Below are 21942 nucleotides of genomic sequence, written 5' to 3'. Positions count from 1 at the left end.
ACATTAGTTGATTTTATTGCTTTATTATCTTTGAATGTTGTGGTCGTTTGTAGTCTTGTTTTTCAAAACACCCTTCAATATTGAAAATTGATTTAGTTATCAATAAAAGCTATTTGTAATAATGTATCATTTATAAATAGAATTGCTGAACTTAAAAACTATATATTGGCAACAATAAAGAAAAAGAAAAACAAAGAAAAAAGTGTCCATACGTCCAAAATAAATAGAACTAATAAATAAAGAGAGTTCCCCTTTCTAATACACACAAACACACGCAGAAACAAACTGTGAAGATATTTTATAGTGCTATTGTGATTATTGGATATATATATAAATATAGAGTGCCAACAAGATTAATATTTTCAATATAATACCATATTATATAAACTCAATAAACACAAAGTGAATAAATAATACTACTAAGTTGGTTGTTATTAAAGTTATAATTCTGTGATCTTTGCCCTTCTACATTTACTTTGTAGAGGTCATATTAATATATGTGGAGAGAATCAAACGTGGCAAGGTTAACTTAAGTGTTTGCTTAGCCCAATAATCAACTAATTTCATACTTTGGAACTGAATTAAGGTAATATATTATTATTTTAGCATAGCTACTCTAAATTTAGAACGTGTCCATTTGCAAGTAACAGTCCAGAACGTAAAATTAGGCATATTAACACTTGGTCATTATCGCTTATTCAGAAACTCTTTTTTAATTATGTTGCTTTTTAATTTCTTTCTATTTCAATCTATGAATGGTAATCTAATATAAAACCTTGGCTTTATCAATATGATGCTCTATGATGACATATATGATATACTATACACTTACATAGAACTAGCTAGCTTATCTGTTTCCTATATTAATCTATGGAGGTTGTATTCAAATACTAGCAAAGTAGAACTATCTCACTGACCTAATTTCTATATTTATATTTGGATACTGTGTTTATATATTAACCAGTTTAGAGCTAGCTAGCTGACCTCATATCTATATCAACCTATGGAAGGTGTACGTAATTTTATATACTAACCAATAAAGAAATAGCTACCTGACGAAATATCTGTATTATTCTATGGATGGTGTACTAATAAACTTACCAATGTATAAATAGCTACCTGACCTAATATCTATGATAATCTATAATGGTGTACTAATATACTAATATGTAAATTTAGCTACACCTGACCTAATTTCTATTTTAATATATGTAGGTTGTACTTTTTTACTAGCAAATGTAGAGCTAGCTACCTGACTTAATATCTATATTAATCTATGGATGGTGTACTAATATACTAATGTGACATAATCAGAGTGAATCTAAGATTTATATTCTCACAGCTAACACAGCTAAATTCAGAGATTAAGAGATGAGACAATCGTTTTTTCAATACTGTAGAAGAAAGATATTTGAATTTGGAAATATTTTTAAAAAAACTAAAACTTTATCCTCATTGCGTTCTAGAGCTAGTTTAATTGCTATTTACGTAGTCATAAAAAAATAAGTTACATTAAGACAATAGTCTTTTCCTATATACTATATTAGGCGGATAAGATCAGTAAGATCTCGTAAACAACTGCAATCAGTTGACAATTTTCAGGGGAAAAACCTTAGTATTGGCAAAGTGCAGGTTTTAGGCTACTTGCCATTCTCTTTTACACTGGCTAGGGTAGAGATAATTTGAATTAAATAGGATTTATGACACCATTCGGAATTCTACACTCTAAACGAGGATAGGGAAACCGTTTCTTATAAATAATTCCATTTACTTGGTTTTACTCTTTGATTTTCCTTTCATTGTAAAGTGCCTAAATCTTGTATTGAAATATTGTTCCACCCGTTTTCACTTAAATATTTAGTGCAGCTTCTGTATTACAGGGTTACACTCAGAAGTCCTTTGTAAAAGTTTAATAATATTGGCAGTTTATCAATGATTATATGAATCTGAACAATATTTTCACAGTACGGAACAAAATTTTGCCTTTAGCCTAGTATAGAAATAATCGTCCTTGTTTTCTAAAAACTTATCCTTATTCTTAACTTTACAGCTCGGGTACTTTTCATCATTAAACATATTTATAGTTTTATGTACATTAAAACTTTTATCTACATCTAACTACTAATGTCTTTGTAAACTTTTATCCTTAACTATTTCTAAACTTTTTAGTCAAATTTAGATATAGATTTAGGATTTACAAATTAAATAAAACATTAAGCTTTGAGAATCTTGTCCGAGTTTAATTTGTGTTAGTTTGACTTAAGAGTGGCGTTTGATATACTCTGAAGTAACATTAGTTAGTTGCATTTGGGTGCAAACGTGTTTTCACTACAGATGCCAGTTTGAATTTGTAATATTGACAATTTAGGGAAGGTTTAAGCTGATTTGTTTGGGGGTGCCGGCAAAGGGTTTTGACTCAAAGAAGATAAATCTCTTTAAAAAAGGTTTTTTTACAACTTTAAATTTAGATGCTTTTTTCATGTGACTTTATCTTGTGATTTTGATGAAAATCCTAAAATTTGCATTGGTTTGCAAGTAAAATTATTGCAAATGTAAATATCTCTGCATATACTTAAGATTCTAACACACACAGAAAAAATTCGGTCGCTAAAATTTTATGGTTTTAGAGCATGTAAATTTTAATTAGAAAAACCATTTTGCCTCTAAGATTTCTGCCTGACAAACAATTTAGTTATTTTTTATAATTAAGTTCAATTATAGAAAGATTTGGGCCACAAATGTACATTAGCCACATTATCATTCATTTCTATAGCTAAAATCTGTTCTATGTTCATGATCAAGGCTGCGTTGAGTACCCGCCACAAAAAATAATGGTTATATGGGTAGCATTTCACCAATCCACCTGAAAAACCTGCACAATCCAAGCATAAGTAAGACCCTGTTTTAAAATGTGAAAATTTTGGAATAACACTGTATCCATATTTGAATTGCAAAGCACAATATTCAGATTCGTCCTGTCAAGATGAGGGCAGGTAAGGTCCCGTTTGAAGTGGGGTTAACTTTTAGTTAAACTAAATATTTACTTTAAAATTAATGCATTGTATAGGCAGGTTTTCTGCTATTGTGTTTTTGGTTGTTCACATTCCGTGATTAATATACAATCCTAATCCCAGGTTGCAACGACGACCTTTTCCTCCTAAGTTATGACGCTGCATTGTTTTGTGTAGCCGTGCTTAAAAATGATAGAGGTGCTATGTATTTTAAATTCTTCTGTGAAAGAATTGTGCATCTTAGTTTAAATTCACCCTGTATGCTATTCTGCTTGCACGGATGCAAGAATAGGTACATATTCAATTCATGCGTAACATATTTAGGGCCTAAATATAGAATGTGTTGAGTTTTCTTTGAAGATAAAGCACATATATCTTTTTTAATTATTTATTTCATTCAAGACCAACATTATTTATACATTATGTTATATCAAATATAGTAAACTGTAATACAGAGCTGTTCGTACCAAAACTATTCAATTTAAGTAGAGCTTTTTATTTATTTGAGCTTAAAATTATTTCTATGTACCAAAGCAACAGAATGAAGTGATCATGCAACCTCTTATATTTTTCTTGAAAAACAGTGACTAAAATAAGAATCTAAAATTACTCGTATTAATTTATGTATTTAACTGTACTAATTTTGTTCATTATTTCATGCAAACTGTTTTCATTCTATCAATAAAATAGAATTTGAAACTCTTGTTTTTTACTCCGTCAGGTAGCATGGTGATTTGTCTGCCGCCACTCTTAGCCAACAGCTTGAGATCTTACAAGGCTAATGGCCTTGACATTCATAGATACCTAAAATATAATTTAGGAAATATATTTTGTCATGATAGACTTATCAAAAAGTAACTAATTGTGAATTTTTTTCTTTATTTGTTGTAACTAAAAAAATTTAAACAGTTATTAAACTCTTTCATGCGATGGGGCTGTTTTCGTCATTTTCTATATCTTCCTTTTTTCCATTCCTTCCAAAAAGGGAAGCATTAAGTATGCTTTCAAAATACACAAATAATGTTATCATATTCTATTCATGCATTTTCAAAATTTAACGCACAAAATCTTTTTTAAATCAACATCAATAATGTTTTTTTTTAACTTATGGATAGGAAATAAGAGGTTGAAACAACTCTCTTTCACGATTTCGCAGTAAACAGTCCTTTAGACAATCAAATGTTTAGGGCTATAGAAGTCCATCCACTATTACTAACGTGCACCTGACATAGCAGCAGTAGTAACATACTTCCCATTGTAAATATTTCAAGCAGACAATAAATTTGGGTAAAGTTTCTTTCGTGGCAACGCCTCTTATCGGGCGTTTCGTCGTATTTTCCCAGTAGCGTTTTCCCTATTTCTAGCCCCTGTGAGGCCAATTTCCTAACCCTGCGGAGCAATCTCCTAACTCAACTTAACCTAAATTAACTTATCAAATGCTACTGTGAAAATACGACGAAACGCCCCTTAAAGGCCTTGTCACGAAAGGAACTAAATATACCCAAACATTTTACAAAGTTTATTACAATTTATTCTAAAAAGTTGGATGATAAAAATAAATTGCGCTTCCATGTATACCTCTAATCTAAGAAAGACTGTAAAATCAAGATAATTTGCAAGACGTCATATAGTAATCTGCCAAGAGAACTGAATATTTCTAACTTTATACTTATCATTAGAGTAAAACACTAGAGAGGGAAGGGGTTAAATAACTATATGTCCTCATCCCAAGGGCCTTGTGTCGACTCTCAATTTGGTCTTTGAAAATAAACTATTGTGTTGGGAATGTTAAGCTAAGTGGCAGAAGACAAATTACAAGCAGACGAAAAAGGTCCTTGGAAAAGTTGGTAGTAATCTGTATATGATATATACTATAGACCTATGATTCAATCTATCTTTTTTTTTCTCTATGGTAAATAATTTGTTTACAACTATTAAGGGAAGGTCTTGAATTAATGTTTTTAATATATTGTTTTAGAATATGTTTATCAGGATATGTATTGTACGCATGTATATAAATATATTTTGCATATTCAATAAATGTATATTGTATATTATATACAGGATGTCTTGTTATATTGTTTTTAAAAAATTATATTAATTTATATAAAAATATATTCATAGTAATATAAATCCAATAAATAGTAATATGATTCAATTTCAATATTTTAGTTTAAATTTTTTAAATGAGCAGTATGAATTATTATTACATTAATGAAATGTTATGGGTTAAAAAGAGTTTTAGTCAGGGCATTTAATTGTATGCTTATTATTTTTTTGCTAAAAGGAAATAAAAAAAGTATTATGATTTATTCAAAATATGCAAAACCAGTTATTGTGTTTTAAATGTTGAAAATTAAATAATTTTGTTGTTCACTCTTTTCAAATGTGTATTGTGCAGCTTTAGCCCGCCAAAGGTTGTTTCTAAAGTTATTTCATTTGTTTGAATCACATCATAATACTGGTTACTGAATGTGTAAATTTAACGCGAATTAACAATAAAAAAGCAATGGAACCTGATTTTATCCGGGGAGGACCCAGTGGGAGCGGCACTACCCACCCTTAGATTTGGACCATGCTCAAGTACAAACCTGTAAATAAATAATATTGATTTAGTATTATGCCTCCCTCATAATATTTAGATAATGAATAATGAACAGAGAAAGATGATAAAAGATTTAAAAGTCACAATACATTATAATTTGTGTTTAATTCATCTTGATTTACCTCATAAATACCTCTAGAAATTGTAAATAACCTGGTATTAGGTAGGTCCCAACATATGCAGAGTAAGAAACCAGTTGATTGTCCAACCTTTGATATCTGAAGTATTTCATTTACTTGACTTTTGCACTGCAGTCTTTTAACTGGTTACTGTACTCTAACATGACCAAATTCTAAGGCTCCCTAAGCGGCACCCATGCAAAGCTGAATAGAAATTGTTAACAATTTTTCACGTATTGTTGCTGCAGACAGCGCAAATATTGGATTATTCAAAGGTAAACCATAACAATATCACACATATGGATGTGGATTCTAATCAATGATTCCAACAACTCATTTTCATGTCTAGAAACATACTTATACCAAACATATAGCAATTAACCCATTAGTGCCGAGCGCCACTTTTATGGACCAATCGAGCTGAAAATTTCAGGGAAGCTTTATTATGGTAAATACGGAATTCCATTTTTTTGCTCTAGTGGCGTCCACAGAAAAGTTGCAAATAAACCCGGTTCGGCTTGGTTATAAATACCCATCGGGCATAGGGACCCGTTTTTGGGCGGTTTTTCGGTATTAATAAAAAAGTTATGGCTTGTGTTTGCTGAACCTATTTGGCGGCTGAATAAAGAAAAGTGTACTCGACAATGTCTAAGTTTTTGCAGCTTATTTGCAAGAGAATCAAGAGCTGTGGGCTGTTTTATGGCTTTCTGAACAAGCAGGTCTTAATCCTCTCAATTCGCTGTCTTGTTCTCATAATAATGAGAATACTTGTCCCTGTATGTGCGCCTGGTGGGCTCCAAATATCCAGTCAAGCTCAGCTTTTCCATGGCCATTTTATATTAAATCAAAATTATATTATGAAAAGAGAACAGGAGTAATGTTATTCACAGTCGTAAGCTTTTAATACATTTGGCTAACGATCAGAAAAATTATTAATTGCAGTTTTGATAGTTAATTTAAAAAGTAAAGAAATTATAATTTTACTAGATATAACTTTAAACACAAAAAAAATTTTTTTAGGATAAAAAGTTTCTATGGCTGATTTTTGAAATTTTTAAAAGAAAATAAACAAAAGTTTGATACTGTTTTCAAGTTTCAAGCATTCTTTTTCCTCTATGCATCTATTTTTTTTATGTAAAATCCTTTGTAAAATATGCAGGTATAAAGATACTGCCTTAAAGTATTAATGTGTGCATTATATGTAATAGACAGTTTCAAAACATGCCTCAAATATTTGATTTACACTTTTAGTAGATACAAATATGACTCTGAATTATTTTTTAAAGGACATTAAATAAAAACTTTAATTTGATTTAGTCCGCTAAATTAAGGATGAAAATATTAACAATTTAATCAAACAATGACATAAAAACGATAATTTTAATACAATATATATCTGAATGTTTTAACTCTTTTATTCTTTTTTTAAACTAAGGTTTTTGAAAAAGATGTATCTATGAAATCTATTTTGCTTAGGTTAATGATTAATATAACATCACAGGGTTAGGGCTCTTCGGTGGGACAAGATAAAAGTTAAAAAAATTTCATTGTTAACATAAGAGGAAGGAAGAATGAAGTATTGTGAAACACTCTAATATGCATTCCAATGCTGCATCTCTTGGCGGCAACTTAACTATAGTTCTAGATTCAACAGTTTTTTTTATTTTATAAATGGTAATTATTTCATTTGGAGAACCAAGGATAACACCTCCAATGAAAGTCAAGAAAAATAGTAAAAACAAAATAAGTAGATATACTTTGGACAACAATCTTTTTAATTCATCTCATCTCAAATGTCAACATCCAAAAAAGCTAAGCTCTGGAACAGAAGGACAAACAAACATTATAACGCTTATAGAGTTGATACGCTATGTAAATTAATCATAACTATCTCAGGAATTACCATGCCAAACTTAACTTAAAATCGATAAGACAATTCTAACATTTCTAAGTATACGATTACGGACCCTAATTAAAAAAAGAATATGTAAAAATATTAAATGAACCAACGTACTTACTGTGCATACTTTCAGGGTTGCTTCGCTTTCTAGTTTGTTTCTTATTATATTTGAAAACCTCAATCATCATAAAAGGTTTTAATTCCATAGGACAAGTCTTACTTTACGATATTATTTATAAACTGACAGACGAACGTACATGCTCTAAATGTAAACAAGTGATAACTTCAGTTTATTTCGACTAAAAGTTCTATAGCAATATAATAAATTTATGAAGTAATATCTAACTGCTTTACCAATGTGATAAAAGATGGCTTTATATAAGATATGTGCGCAGTGAGAAAACTAGACTTTGAATTTCAAGTAAATCCAAACTAGATCTTGTCAAATACAATGGGCTGAAAATGGATATAATTACAGTGATCACAAATAAGCATCTATACACTCCTTATATGAATTTGGCCATTACAAGTTAAGTTTCTTTCCACATAGAGCATGTACTATCGTTTTTTATTTTATTTTTCTTTGTTGCTTTTAAATGTTTGAAAAAAGTAGTTTTCAAATCATATCTTCCGATTTGATTATTTTTTTATTGAAAGACGTACTCATTATCCACAATATATTAGAACATATTAATTAGAAATGACCCAATGTATCTCCGGAATATTTAGGAGAATATGTAGTTAAAACTTTTAGTCACACAGACACACAAACATCTATCCACTAACACATACATCCACACACATACACACACTAACACGCATACACCAACACACCCTTACATCAATGCACTAACACTCACACAAACACACAAAAGCAGTATTACATCAAGTTAGAAGAAAAATAAACTTACTCAACTAGAGAAATGATAATTATTCTTAAAGAGTTAGGAATCGAAAGACTAAAATTAAACCTTTCTTTTGCTTTTTGCTTGTGCTTTCTTAACTAATACGAGGCCAGTTTGGAAATTTAATTTTTTGCTTGAAATTAAATATAAATCATGCTATTTTTTACTTATACTTTATTTTCTTGCATTAAAAATAGATTCTTTTCGTTATGATTATTTATTCCCTTTCACTGTTTTCGATGACAGAAATTTCAGGATTCGATTTCGTACATTATCTCAGATTTTAAAACTAGTTTCAAAACGATTAATTTAATTAAATTTTCAAAGCTGATATCCATATTGTCCATAGTTATCTCTTACTCTTTTCATCTTTAGAATACCATTCCCTCTCTGTACAGGGGAAGATTGTTGATAAAGTAGAACTTTTGCTGAAATATCACCTCCGCATAAAATCAATAATTAGCTTAAGTTCCAAAATAAAAATTTAGATTGTCATAGTAACATTGATAAATTATCAAAAACAGGCAAAGTAAAATTGCACCTAAAATGTCTTAAAATGGTTAGGTTAGTTTAACTTGTGTCCTTTAGAGTTCAAGACAGTTAGTTTTTGTTCTTTCACAAACAAAACACATCGAAAACAGATTAACCAACATTAAAATAATTCATAGCGGGTAAATTTCCCATTAGATTTACATAGCATCTGGACAAATTTATGACTTTTGATACAGGCTGTATTGTAATGTGTATAAATGCGTAAGAAATTGTACATTATAACTTTACCTTCCTTAGAACATAACATGGAATAACTAATAAGTTAACATACTCATAAATCTTATATTTTAATGAAAAAAATTGATATGAAACACATTGAAATATACATATTTGAAATAACAAATATATCTTTAAGAAACTCTTTATAAAACAGGGAGCCCAATTAAAATAGATATCTTTAACTAATCCATGGACGTTAGTTAATGAAACAATATTTGTCGTCTCTATTAACCAATGGAATGTTTTGCATCCATCCAGCATCTAACAATAATTAATTTTTATTTCCAAATTATTTATTGGGACGTAGAACGTTCATCATTTTTGTTGCAATTTTCATTAAAACAAAAGTATTTTCTGTTAGTTAGAACCGTACATGCACAAATTTTCTTTTTTTCAGTGTAATATTAAATGTATCAAAGAATCAATCATGATAACCAATGACTGTTATAAAGATAGAGGCAAATTATTTTTTTTATTTAGATAAAATATCACTATGAAGAAAATAATTGTTCTCCACAACTTAGGTTATTGAAGAGTGTATTATTCTTATTATCTTATTTCCCTTTTATGTACTCATATATGTATATATACATGGATGACAACATACATCAACGCGAAGTTCGATATACTAAATAAATATGTTGTTGTTAAAATGATTTATTTTTATAAAAAAAATCATACATAATGAAATAAGTAAAATACGAAATAAAAATTAGATATGTGTTAGTAGGTTAAGGGTTAGCTGTTATACTTATAAAATATCAATAACTAACATAAAGACTAACTACACAATTAAATTAATAATGTTTAAATTGGTTTGGTGTTTCAGTTTCAGTTTGTTAGAGTTGGTTGGTTTGATTGATAGCAAGTAGTTTGGGCAGGAGTAGATTATGGAGTTGGGGGGTCCCAGTTTCAGCTTACTGGGCTCTTTTGGGGTCTTACAAAATTGATGAAAAGTCAAAATCGTAAGGCAGTCCTATAATAATAAAGACTGCAAAGGTTCTTGTCAAAGATTTCTTAAAATTCACAAAATGTGACCTGCCCCTTGACATATGCAGGTAAAAATAACCCCATGATATGGGGGAGAATGCACCAGAATAAAAGGGAAATGTAATTCCCTTATCACACACAAATAAATAGAATAGTAATAAAACACAGACATCACGCGGGAAAAAGAGGTAGAACAGGTGTAGCAGAAGGGGTGATGACAGGAGTTGGAGGGGAGGGAGGTAGGTGAAACTGTTGTTGAAAAGGCGGGATTACTAGCGGCCATCTCGTCTCGGCTTGGTTTCAGATTTCAAAACAATATCTGCAGCACAAAAAATGGATATATAATAACCGAAAAAAAACTTGAAGCGGGAAAAAAGTAGGCAGACAGAAAACTGATAAATATAAACAAAAATATCATTAATGTTATTCTGTCATAAATTTTGAGATGTTTTTATAATGCTTCTCACAGTATGACTCACATATTTTTAATAGATATAAAATTGGGGAGTTGTTAAAAATTTCAGATATTATTATATTTTTTAAAAAAAGAATCTTTATTAAAGGTTAATTCATTTTCGACATACAGACGGACATATCATGCATGAACTAAGCATTGCTATGATAAGTATTGTTTAAGTGGGCTGTGGTAAAATATTTGAACATATTGCTTGCTGAGTATATCAATTGTTTACCCAAGTGTTAGGTATCTTCATCAATAAAGTAAAAGAATACTAACGGTTGTGCCCCTAGCATCTTAGGGGTCTCTTTATTGAAAGGGGTATACAAGTGGCAGAAATCCATCCGACGGGTTAAATTTAAAATTAAAATAGCCTAAAACCTTCCCTGGACATACAAGAAGCTTCACTGTAAAGGAGAACCATATCGGTTTAGAGTTTCGCGAGATCCTTTGCTACAGACAAAAAAACTTGCTACTTTATATAAAAAGATAGGGGGAAAGAGTAAAACCCAATACCTATTTTTTTCGATTTGAGGGAAACTTGTAAATAGCACCCTGTACATTATCTGTATTTCCCCAATATTTGTTTACAATAATCTCACTTGTAAATAGCACCCTGTATATTATCTGTATTTCCCCAATATTTATATATAATAATCTCACTTGTGTATAGCACCCTGTATATTATCTGTATTGCCTCAATATTTATTTACAATAATCTCACTTGTAAATAGCACCCTGTATATTATCTGTATTTTCCCAATATTTGTATATAATAATCTCATTTGTGTATAGCACCCTGTATATTATCTGTATTGCCTCAATATATGTTTACAATAATCTCACTTGTGTATAGCACCCTGTATATTATCTGTATTGCCTCAATATTTATTTACAATAATCTCACTTGTGAATAGCACCCTGTATATTATCTGTATTTCCCCAATATTTATATATAATAATCTCACTTGTGTATAGCACCCTGTATATTATCTGTATTTCCCCAATATTTATATATAATAATCTCACTTGTGAATAGCACCCTGTATATTATCCGTATTTCCCCAATATTTATTTACAATAATCTCACTTGTGTATAGCACCCTGTATATTATCTGTATTGCCTCAATATTTATTTACAATAATCTCACTTGTGAATAGCACCCTGTATATTATCTGTATTGCCTCAATATTTGTTTACAATCAAGTCACTTTTGTTAAGCAAACTCTGTTTTCCTAAGAATCCAGCCAACCTCAATATATATACCAACATTGGAATTGGTAAAAGCATATTTTATATAAGAGAGATTTATATAACTGTGGTTTAAATTTTCCTTAATAGAAAGGAGTGAGTAGTTCTATTCAAAATCACTAATACAGTATCTACATAGTCTTCAGTTTCTCTCTTTCAAGTTCACAGTTTCAGTTGTGATTGAATACGCCAACGTACATATAAAACTAGATATTCAAGTTTACTTTTCCTTATTCATCTAAAATATTGTTAGCTGGCTTTTAGCTCAAGCTTGTACACGTTCAAGCTTATTATGACTTGACCCGCTATCTTACCTTCGCTGAGTTTGGCAGGTGTCCTAAAGTAAGTCAATGTCATGAATGAGGAGATGGGGTAATGGATTGGTATTATGTACTGGTCATTGATAATTTAGTACCCAAACAAAGTATGCACAAAGTAAGTTTTACAGTAATTGATTAAAAGATAATTTGGGTATAGTCCTTTCCACGACATCCCTCCATAAGGGGCGATTCGTCGTATTTTTAAAATGGCTTTTTATAGGTTATTTTAGGTTAGGTTAGGTTATATTGTGTTAGGTGATTGCTCCACAGGGTTAGGTAATTGGCCCAGCAGGGTTAGAGCCCCCCGCAGGGGCTAGAAATAGGAAAAAAGCTACTGTGAAAAATACGAAGAATCGCTCCTTATGGAGGGATGTCGTGGAAAGGACTATACCCGATAATTTTAATAACCTATGTTGGAAGCACGTTTTAAAAAATATTTTTGATATACAGGATCAGGGGCGTCCAAGCTTTTTATTTTGGGGGGGGTAAAAATTTTTTTTGGGGGGGGGGTAATTCGTGTTTGGGGGGGGGGGTAAAATGGCGCGCGAAGCGCGCCGCAAATTTTTTTTACCCCCCCCAAAATTTTTACCCCGGGGGTAAAATTTGCTTGGGGGGGTATTTACCTTCCCTGAAATCTGTTGGCAGTGGTAAATTTATTTTACCCCCCCCCCAAAATTTACCCCCGGGGTAAAATTTTTGGGGGGGTAATTTAAATTTTTTTTATTAGAGATTTTTTATTTTGGGGGGGGTATTTACCCCCCCAAAATTGTTTGGGGGGGGGTAAATACCCCCTCCTAAATGGTTGGGGGTGCCTACGGCACCCCCAGGGTAGGGGTAAATTTTGAATGTGGGGGGTAAAATGAAAAAAATTTTGGGGGTGCCGTAGGCACCCCCAAAAATCTTTTTGGGGGGGGGGTAATCGCCCCATTACCCCCCCCCTTGGACGCCTATGTACAGGATGACAGTTAGAATATGGAGTTTTAGAGTATCCTCGCAAGTAATATTTCTAATAAAAACAATTTATTTTTTATTTATTTTAATTTAGTTTTATGCTAAAAAATAACATAATTCTTTCATGTCAAGTTTCTTCCTTAAGTCCTAATCAATTGTATGAAATGTTTTTTTTCCTTTTTTCAGGATAATAAAGTCTTTTAACAAATATAATGACAAGCTTAGAAAATATCAGAAAGGGGAATAGTTATAACAAAAAATAATTAGGTAACAAATTCTATTAAGTCTAAAGATATCGCAGAATTAAAACTCACAAAAGGTTTTTTTGTCTTTAGCTTAAGATTTCAATAACTACTAATTGAGTTTTTCTTTATATGGAAGATTTACGTAGGACACTGGATGGATTTAGGCTATTTTAATATTATATTTAATGCTTGGGATGGATATTTTTAGTTGGACCCCTTTTTACACCTTAGTCATTCGGGAGGGGGGGGGGGGGGTGATTGCTCAATGCCCCCCTATAAACTTAGCTCCTATTAGAGCTGGAATATTGTGCCCGAAAGGATGGAGATAATAAAAAATTCCAACTCTCAGTATGTGTCATACCCACATTTAAAAATTTTCTCAGTTATAGACCTTTATGAGAAAGAAAAAACCCGGAGTTGTCTAGGTTAAAAGAAATTACATATTTTAATGATATTATAACTATTTTTTGTAGCTTCATGTTAATAAAAGCAACAAGGAAAAAGATGTTTAAGAGATAAAAGCATGTTGTCTAGAATAAAAGAAATTACATATTTCAAACAAAATTCAAATGTTCTTGTTCTTAAAATTTGGTATGCTCTAGAAACACTAGTAACTTGAAAAATATATAATTTAAAAAATGTTATGTAAAATAAAAATAAATAATAACTAGAGTATACCATTACTATTATGTCGATTAAAATAAGGAAATCAATGTTTATGAATATGCTGATATGTAAACATAAATGTACCATTCCAGTTTGAAAGTGGAATGGTAAATTTCAAAAATCGTATCGGCGTTGATGATATCATCACCAAGAAAGGGGAAAGTGGAATGGTAGATTACGTTTTTTAGAGGGTCAAAACCGTAATCAAATATTATATTTCTGCTTCTATAAAAATGGATTCAACTCCCTAACTGTATATGATCTTAGCTATCCCACAAATTTTTCAGACTAATGTTCCCTCTAAAGAAAAAACAGTTATTCCCTCGATTTTTGTAATTGTTATAAAAACAGGTTTCCATTAGTCAAACCAATAAAGTATTGAGTACTTTTCTTTGGCGTGGCATCACTATCACACGAAATTCAGTTAAATATAACAGCTAAAAAAACAAAATAGAAAGGTGTTATTATTTAGACAATTACAATTTACTTTAAATAGTAAATTATTACAAAAACATTAAATTTTCATTATAGCATTTAATCAAATAGCTTAAAGTAAAAAGGTATTTTGGTTGGCTTTTAGGATCATGCTCATCACCCAGCCGATTAAGTTCTCCATTTTGGGGAAATTTCACAGAGATGCTTAGACAGTTTGTGACTAAATTTTATTAAGCCTTTGTGGTGTTGTAGCTATTTTTCTAACTTTTTTTTCAGAATGGTAAAATATTCAGGTAATACTTTATTACTTTTTAGCACTTATGATACGATTACTTTTAAAAAACACGAAGTTAAATATATTTTGATATTATATATCATAAGTTTTTCAGATGTTGGAGGGAATATTGATTGATATTGATAATATTTATGAGGAAATGATCGCAGACTGTTTTCTTTATTAGTGCCTGCGCTACTCTATAACTATAAATTAATTTAACTTTTTCTTATAATCTTTATATCAATTAATTTTAGTAATTCAGTTTTATATAACTTACCTGGACATTGCAAATAATTGACTGTGTTAAAACATCAATTTTGGTAGCTAACTAGCAAAACAAATATTTTCTCAGCTGCTGTTATTGAAAGATGTCCGAATTTTACTGTAAAGATTCTGCTGATCGATTAGAGTCTACTCAATAACTCACATTCTCCTTTGCCTATCAATCACACTTTTGTGTTAATAAATTGTGTATGTTTAAGTTTTGCCATTTTGTATATTGTTATCCTTGTTTATTCATCAAGGATATTTGGTATTGTAATTCTCATTTATAGAAAATCTAGTTTTACAACTAACAAACGGATTAATTGAGAGACAAACGGAAACATTCTAGTTGTTATACAGTAGCTTTGCTATTTGAATTACTATTTTTGTTTGAGTATGTTATGAAATTAAATTAAAGCATAAAGTTTTAATTATGGAAGTAATTAAAGCTAAACAAATTATATTTGTTAATTACAGGCAAGAACTTAATTTAGATTTGTTATATACATGCAAGCTCAAAGTTACACTAGGAGGTTTAAACATTATATATCCCCCAAAAAACATATTCTTAAAAATTGCAAAGAAACCTTATTTTACGTTTTTCTGTTTAGTAGAAAGTAATTACATCTTCCATTAGAAAATCCTCTTATTGCTCTATAAACAATTTGAAAAGTATCAAAGCTTTCAATCGAAATCAGTTATTTAATATTTCAAAAAACTCTAAAGAGAAATAGAATAAAACATCAATAGCGTTAAGATTAACATTTTAATAAGTATAAACAATGCTTCATGGTTAGAAGTGTAATTCATATAACCGTAAAGCGCTTTAAATAATCCACACACAAAAAAAGAAAAACAAGAATGTCATCATTAATAAGAGTGAAGTTCAACGAAATATAGCTGGATAATTACAAATTGCAAAACTGTAGAATTCCGATAATATAAAGGAAAAAAGTGATGTTCACCAATAAAAATAAAGATTCCTAATTTTTTTAAAGCGAAGCTTTTCTATAATTAGGGTCGGTTACGTCCGTAACGGATAGCTTTTTTCGTTAATTTTGGCATGTTAGAATTGTCCTATCGATTTCAAATTTTGCATGGTGATTCCTTTAGTAGTTAGGTACGATTTAGAAAGCGTAGCAACTCTATAATCATCACCAAAATGTCCGTACGTCCATTTTAAACATGTTGATTTTTTTACTTTTTTAACAACAAATTTTTATGTGATCTAATCATCCGATTGATCTGATTTTTGGTATATTAATTCCTGGGACAACAAAGTATAATTTAATAAGCGAAGCAACTCTATAATCAAGTCCTAAAAATGTAAGTATGTCCATAAACATTATCCTGAATCAAGCAGTTTTTCAACAAATTTACTTACAATTTTGCTTTGACTCTTATACATTTATATTATGATTATTCAGTTATTACACTATACAAGTTTTAATGTCCGTTTTTCCTACCGTTTCAGTGCTTCGCTTTTATGGATGTTGTCATCCTTGTTTTTTTACATACTTTTCCTAATTCAATATAAAGTGTAGGTAATATGCAATCTGAGTTAAATGTTGTAACAAGGACAACTATATCCGTCAGTAGCGGCTATATAACATGCACAAATTCTAAAAATAAAAATATAACACATTTAATTGCTTAATGAAAATAAAAAAAAAGAAGTTTAAGAGATAAAAGCAGTATTTGTGAGTGTTGTTTAAATTTAAAGAAATTACATTTTTCTAAGCCATATACAAACGTTCTTGTTCTTGAAATTTGGTTTGCTCTAGAAACACTAGATGACTTGAAAAAATATACTTGAAATAAGGCTGCAAAAATATTCCTTTAAAAACGAAACAGCTTATAGTACCTAATAAAAAATGACGTCATTCAAAACAAATGACCAATATAAGGCAAGTAGACTTCTTACCATTGGTAAATAAAAATGTATACTGGCCTATCATTGGTTATTTATATTGTAAAACGTCATTTTTTATTAGGCACTTCACGCTGTTTCTCTTAAACTATCAAACTAGGCCAGTTTGGTTAGACAGCTCTGAGACTACTGTTTCAGTTACTAAGTTCATTTTCGGTTTTTCTATTTTACCCTTATATTTTTATTTGTTTATATATGTACTACACACCTGTATTTTTAATAAGAAAAGCGAAGCCGTACTTGATTTTGATTTTTTGTGATTTAAAACACGCTAAAACCTTTACATTGTTGATTCTCTCTCCCTTCCCCCTCCCCTACCTAACCGATAGTTTAGCAGCCTTATTAGAAACATGACTTTCAAAAGTATCCTTCATTTGTCTTTTCAGTCAAGTCAAAGTAAATTTTAGTTTTACAAAAAGTAGGTTACACTTTAACACATTTATAATTTTTCTAAATTTTGGAGATAGCAAAACTTTATTTGATAATGTTTATGAATAAAATTTAAATGGTATTGATATATTGTTTCAACATAATATAACAAGATTTTATGTAGATACTATGTCAAATAGTTGACATAATATAATAGTGCTTTTAGGTTTCAAACAACTGCACATTATTTTGGTCAGTCTGTAATTGTTTAGTTTTGTTCTTCTCATTTGCTAGATTGCTCATTTTGGAGTAAAGAATGGGTTGTACATGTACATGTGCAATACTAAAGCTTTCAAAGTATTTTTACCTTTTTTGGATTTTTAAAAGAATATTTTTACTTCTCCTTGCTATTATTTTGGTAAAAGTTTGTATCTAAAGAATATCTGGAGTAAAGTATATTGTTGGAACTATAGTTTTCATATACTAGGTGCTAATACAAAGCTACTGGAGATATAGGGTTAGGTAAACAATCTTAGAATCAAACTAAAAAAATAAATTAATGTTATCTATTTAAGATATTTTGCTTGGAAATGAACTAGCACAACTAATGGCAGTAGTAATGTCTATCAATAATCCATCTCTTGTTATGAAATATTATATTAGCCTGTAGCATTTTTAGGGATTACACATCACACAGTATCTATAGAATTGCATTTCAATCTTGATTTCAATATGTTCTTTTGGGGGATTTTATAGTTATGTTTGCTTAAAGGTTAGGTTATTTTACCAATGCTTATATCCATGCACAGGTTCACAGTAAGCTTGGATAAAGTATATGAAACAATAAAGAAGGATTAACTATGACATTACACAGCATGCTCTACAGATGCACAGGCACATACAGAAGCATCAAAAGTTTTTTTTCAAAAACTGGTTCAAATTGCAAATACGAAAAATCCCTAGCTGAGAAAAAGGTTTAATTAAGAAAGGCAAGTTGGTAACTGTAATTGACAATTTAAAAGTCAGCTTTTTACTATTTAAAAAATCAGCTGGAAATTCCTGACCCAAACGGATTCAAATTTGAGTCTTAGTAATGGTTGACTCGCAGCTGAAAATTCCTATAAAAAAAATCACGAAAATGTGAAACTGACAGAATTTTTTTGTATGGGCACACTGTATGTAAGAAAAAAGACGAAACCAAATTGAGGGAGATAAAGAAACTATCATTTATATATTATATTCAAACTTTCACTATGCTCTTTATACAGTTCTATGTATGTATGTTACTAGCGACTACGACCATAGAGGCCTCTATTTAAAAAGAAAAAGAAAAAATAAAGATATTTGGAGTGTGGTCACTTTTTTCTCTTGTTATAAACCTTCTGTAAAGGAGAATCGTATTAGTTGGGCGGTCAGAGTTATATAAGAATTTATCCTTTAAACTGTTTTTAACCTATTTTTGAATGGGGGGTCAAAAATATACTAGGACACCTATAGAATCAGACTGCAGAGCCCAAATTTGAATTAAGTCCCCAATAAACTTTTTTTGGGGGATTTAAAAATTAATTTTTAGTGTTGCTGTAATCATTTTGACCAAAGCAAAAGCTCTTTTTTTACTTCGGGTAATATTGTGGCTTACAGAACATTTTTATATAATTCACTTTATATTGATACAATAAAAAAAACATTACTCTGTTCATTGGAAATAATTTTTTTTTCCAAAACAATTAATTTCATCGAAAAATCTAACATTTACAATAAAACAAATAATTCTGAAATCTAACCAATAAGAAGTCTTGTTTTATATAATTCTTTACAATTCAAAAAAAGAGTGTTTTCACAAAGTGACGTATTTCCAATGTAGTTAAATATTTTTTATTTAATTAAAATGAAAAGAATGAAAACCATACACATAAAAGATACATACTTTTTAAAATTATTTTAAAAGATAAGTTTGAATAATCTTATTTTATAACACATTTGTATATGTGACAAAAATAAATTTGTTGTATTGCATAAACATTTGTTGTCATTTAACCCTTTACAGCCATTTTTTATGTTTTTAAAATAAGTGAGAGAACACAAACATGTTAATGTTAATTCGTTGATATATTGTAAAGAATTAACTTTTCAGTGAATTTTTATAGTAAAATCATAAGGCCTAATTTTACTCTATACCAGAATACAATATTTATGAAGCAAAACACTCTAAAAGCTACGAATTTTACCCAAGTAAAAAAAAGACCTTTTGCTTCGGTCAAAATGATCACGGCAACAGTAAAAATTAATATTTAAATCCCCCCAAAAAAGTTTATTGGGGACTTAATTCAAATTTAGGCTCTGCAGTCTCATTCTACTGGTGTCATAGTATATTTTTTATATACGTTTTAAAAATAGGTTAAAAACAGTTTAAAGTTTTTTTTGTTATCTTTTTAACACGCCACTGCATGCAGTCATTATGCCATCACAATATAATACTATCGATAACATGTGAGATAAATATTTATTATTTTTAAAATTCAATCATGAATCTTTATCTTAAATCTTATATTTAAAATTAATAATTTGGTAGCCCGTAAATATTTGGGTGGATATCTATAGGGTGTGGGGTGGGGGATGTTCTCTATAATTAAATCATATCTTATGTATTGTATATTATCTTTCTTGTTTTATACCATTTACATATGTAAAAATAGAAATGTGTAAGAAATTAAGAAAGTATTACTTTGTTGTTTGGCATCTTGGGTTGTAGAGAACAATAGAGAAACAAGACAAGTTTTCATAAAACTTACCCTAGGCACTCCCAAAATTTTAGAGTTTAAAATTTACCCCCGACCATTTAGGAGGTTGTAAAAATATTCCCTAATATATTTTTTTTTTAAGCTTGGATGCCCTTTCTGGATCAATTTAACTCTCCTTTTAAAAATCTTCATATGTAGGTATTTCATTATTGGATCATCTCAACCTTCTCATGAAATAGTAAATGAGAAATATAGCATTAGCCAACTCCTTTAGAAAAGGTTTATCTTTTATCTTAAGAAAGATAACTTTTACGTGAAGGAACGTAAGTTTTAAAATAAAAATCGGACTATCTGGCAGACAGACAGAAGAACAGAAAGACTGGCATGGACAATCCTAGTGACATGTATAGTTCTTAAAATATTTTGTATCTATCTTGTTCCTGCTTTGTTCTACCATTTGTTTGCTAATACTTTTCCCTACAGCTGGCAGAATCAAAGATTTGCTTGAAATCTGATTTGGCGCAAGGAAAAGAAAGGGATCGCCAGCGCCTTTTTAAAAATATATCATTTAATTTCATTTAACATTTTAGTTAAATATATTCTTTCCTTGTAAAATTGATAAATTTTAATTGATTTTCAGACTTTGGGTCATGTTTGTTGACAGTTCATGAATTGCTATAAATCTTTGATAACAAACTTCAAAGAGACCCAATTATAGAAGCACAATACTTAAAATTTTGAAAAATAATAAGGAATTTTTTACTTGTTTGATTTTGTCTGACACGCCTTTTATAAAACATCGCTTGGTTGTGTGAACAGATTGTTTCTAAATAAATTTATCACATCAGCTAAAATAAATAATCTAGTGTGATATCATAGAACCAAAGGATTACAGCCAAGGTACCTCAAAGAATGAGATATCTTTCAAAATATTATTATAGAACATAATAGAGTTGAACATCAGCAGGATATGACGAGCCAAACACCATTGAGAAAATTGTTTATCCCTTTGGTCTCAAGATAATGTCTTTTTTGTTTAAAACTATAAATATGTTCTAACTATACATAAAATTATGTTAGTTATAACGGGAATCCTCTTCCCTTTTCTCTTTTTAAAATCGAAGCTTTTCTCTAAATCTCTCAATAGGTGGCCATATGATTTGATTATAATTTCAAAGAGATACTCTGCTTTCTGCCATAATAGCCCTTATTCATTGAAAATCGTTATGATTTTCAGAATTTAATGTCAATGCTAAAATGCGCTATTGGTGTTTATCTGTGAATGTAGTGACACCACCTGGTAGTGTGTAGATGGAACCGTTATCCCAATATTGTGACAAAACTTTTAACACATTTCTTAGAATACATTTGACAATTTTCAAATAAAATTTGGGTTTAAGTCTGCTTTCAAGGAAGTGCACAAATAGTTTCGGGGATTTTAGATAAAATTTATTTTTGAAAATAAAGCATCATTAATGTAAACAGAAAACCTGTTTATCTAGTTTTAAAATATTTGATTTAAAACAAAATGAATCACCTTAACGGTCGAGGGGGTTGGGGGGCGTTAAATAAAAAGAAGGAAGGAAGCAAAATTAGATTTTTAATGGTTTATGGTCGGAAATTGTTTAAAATACAGGGGAAATGTACATTTTTTAGCCCTCTAGATCTAATAGAAGTAAAGATAACAAAGGGGAAGGAGGGTGTCCCCCCCCCCATTCCTCGACCGATTAAGGT

The 21942-nt window shown here is 30.0% G+C and overlaps 1 protein-coding gene across 1 annotated transcript in view; it reads left to right on the top strand.

The window, feature by feature from the left end:
• The first annotated feature begins 144 nt into the window (after positions 1-144).
• Positions 145-21942, top strand: part of LOC145326416 (CUGBP Elav-like family member 4) — a 201358-nt gene continuing 179560 nt past the window's right edge. Inside the window, exon 1 of the mRNA XM_080169765.1 lies at positions 145-586. The gene's annotated coding sequence lies outside the window, so the exon portion shown is untranslated. The remainder of the gene's footprint in view (positions 587-21942) is intronic.

The sequence above is a fragment of the Acartia tonsa genome, chromosome 8 (assembly GCF_053477335.1).
Source record: "Acartia tonsa isolate MP-2025a chromosome 8, ASM5347733v1, whole genome shotgun sequence".
Taxonomy (NCBI): domain Eukaryota; kingdom Metazoa; phylum Arthropoda; class Copepoda; order Calanoida; family Acartiidae; genus Acartia; species Acartia tonsa.
The sequence above is the reverse complement of the archived record's forward strand: the minus strand, read 5'-3'. Positions and strand labels throughout refer to the sequence as shown.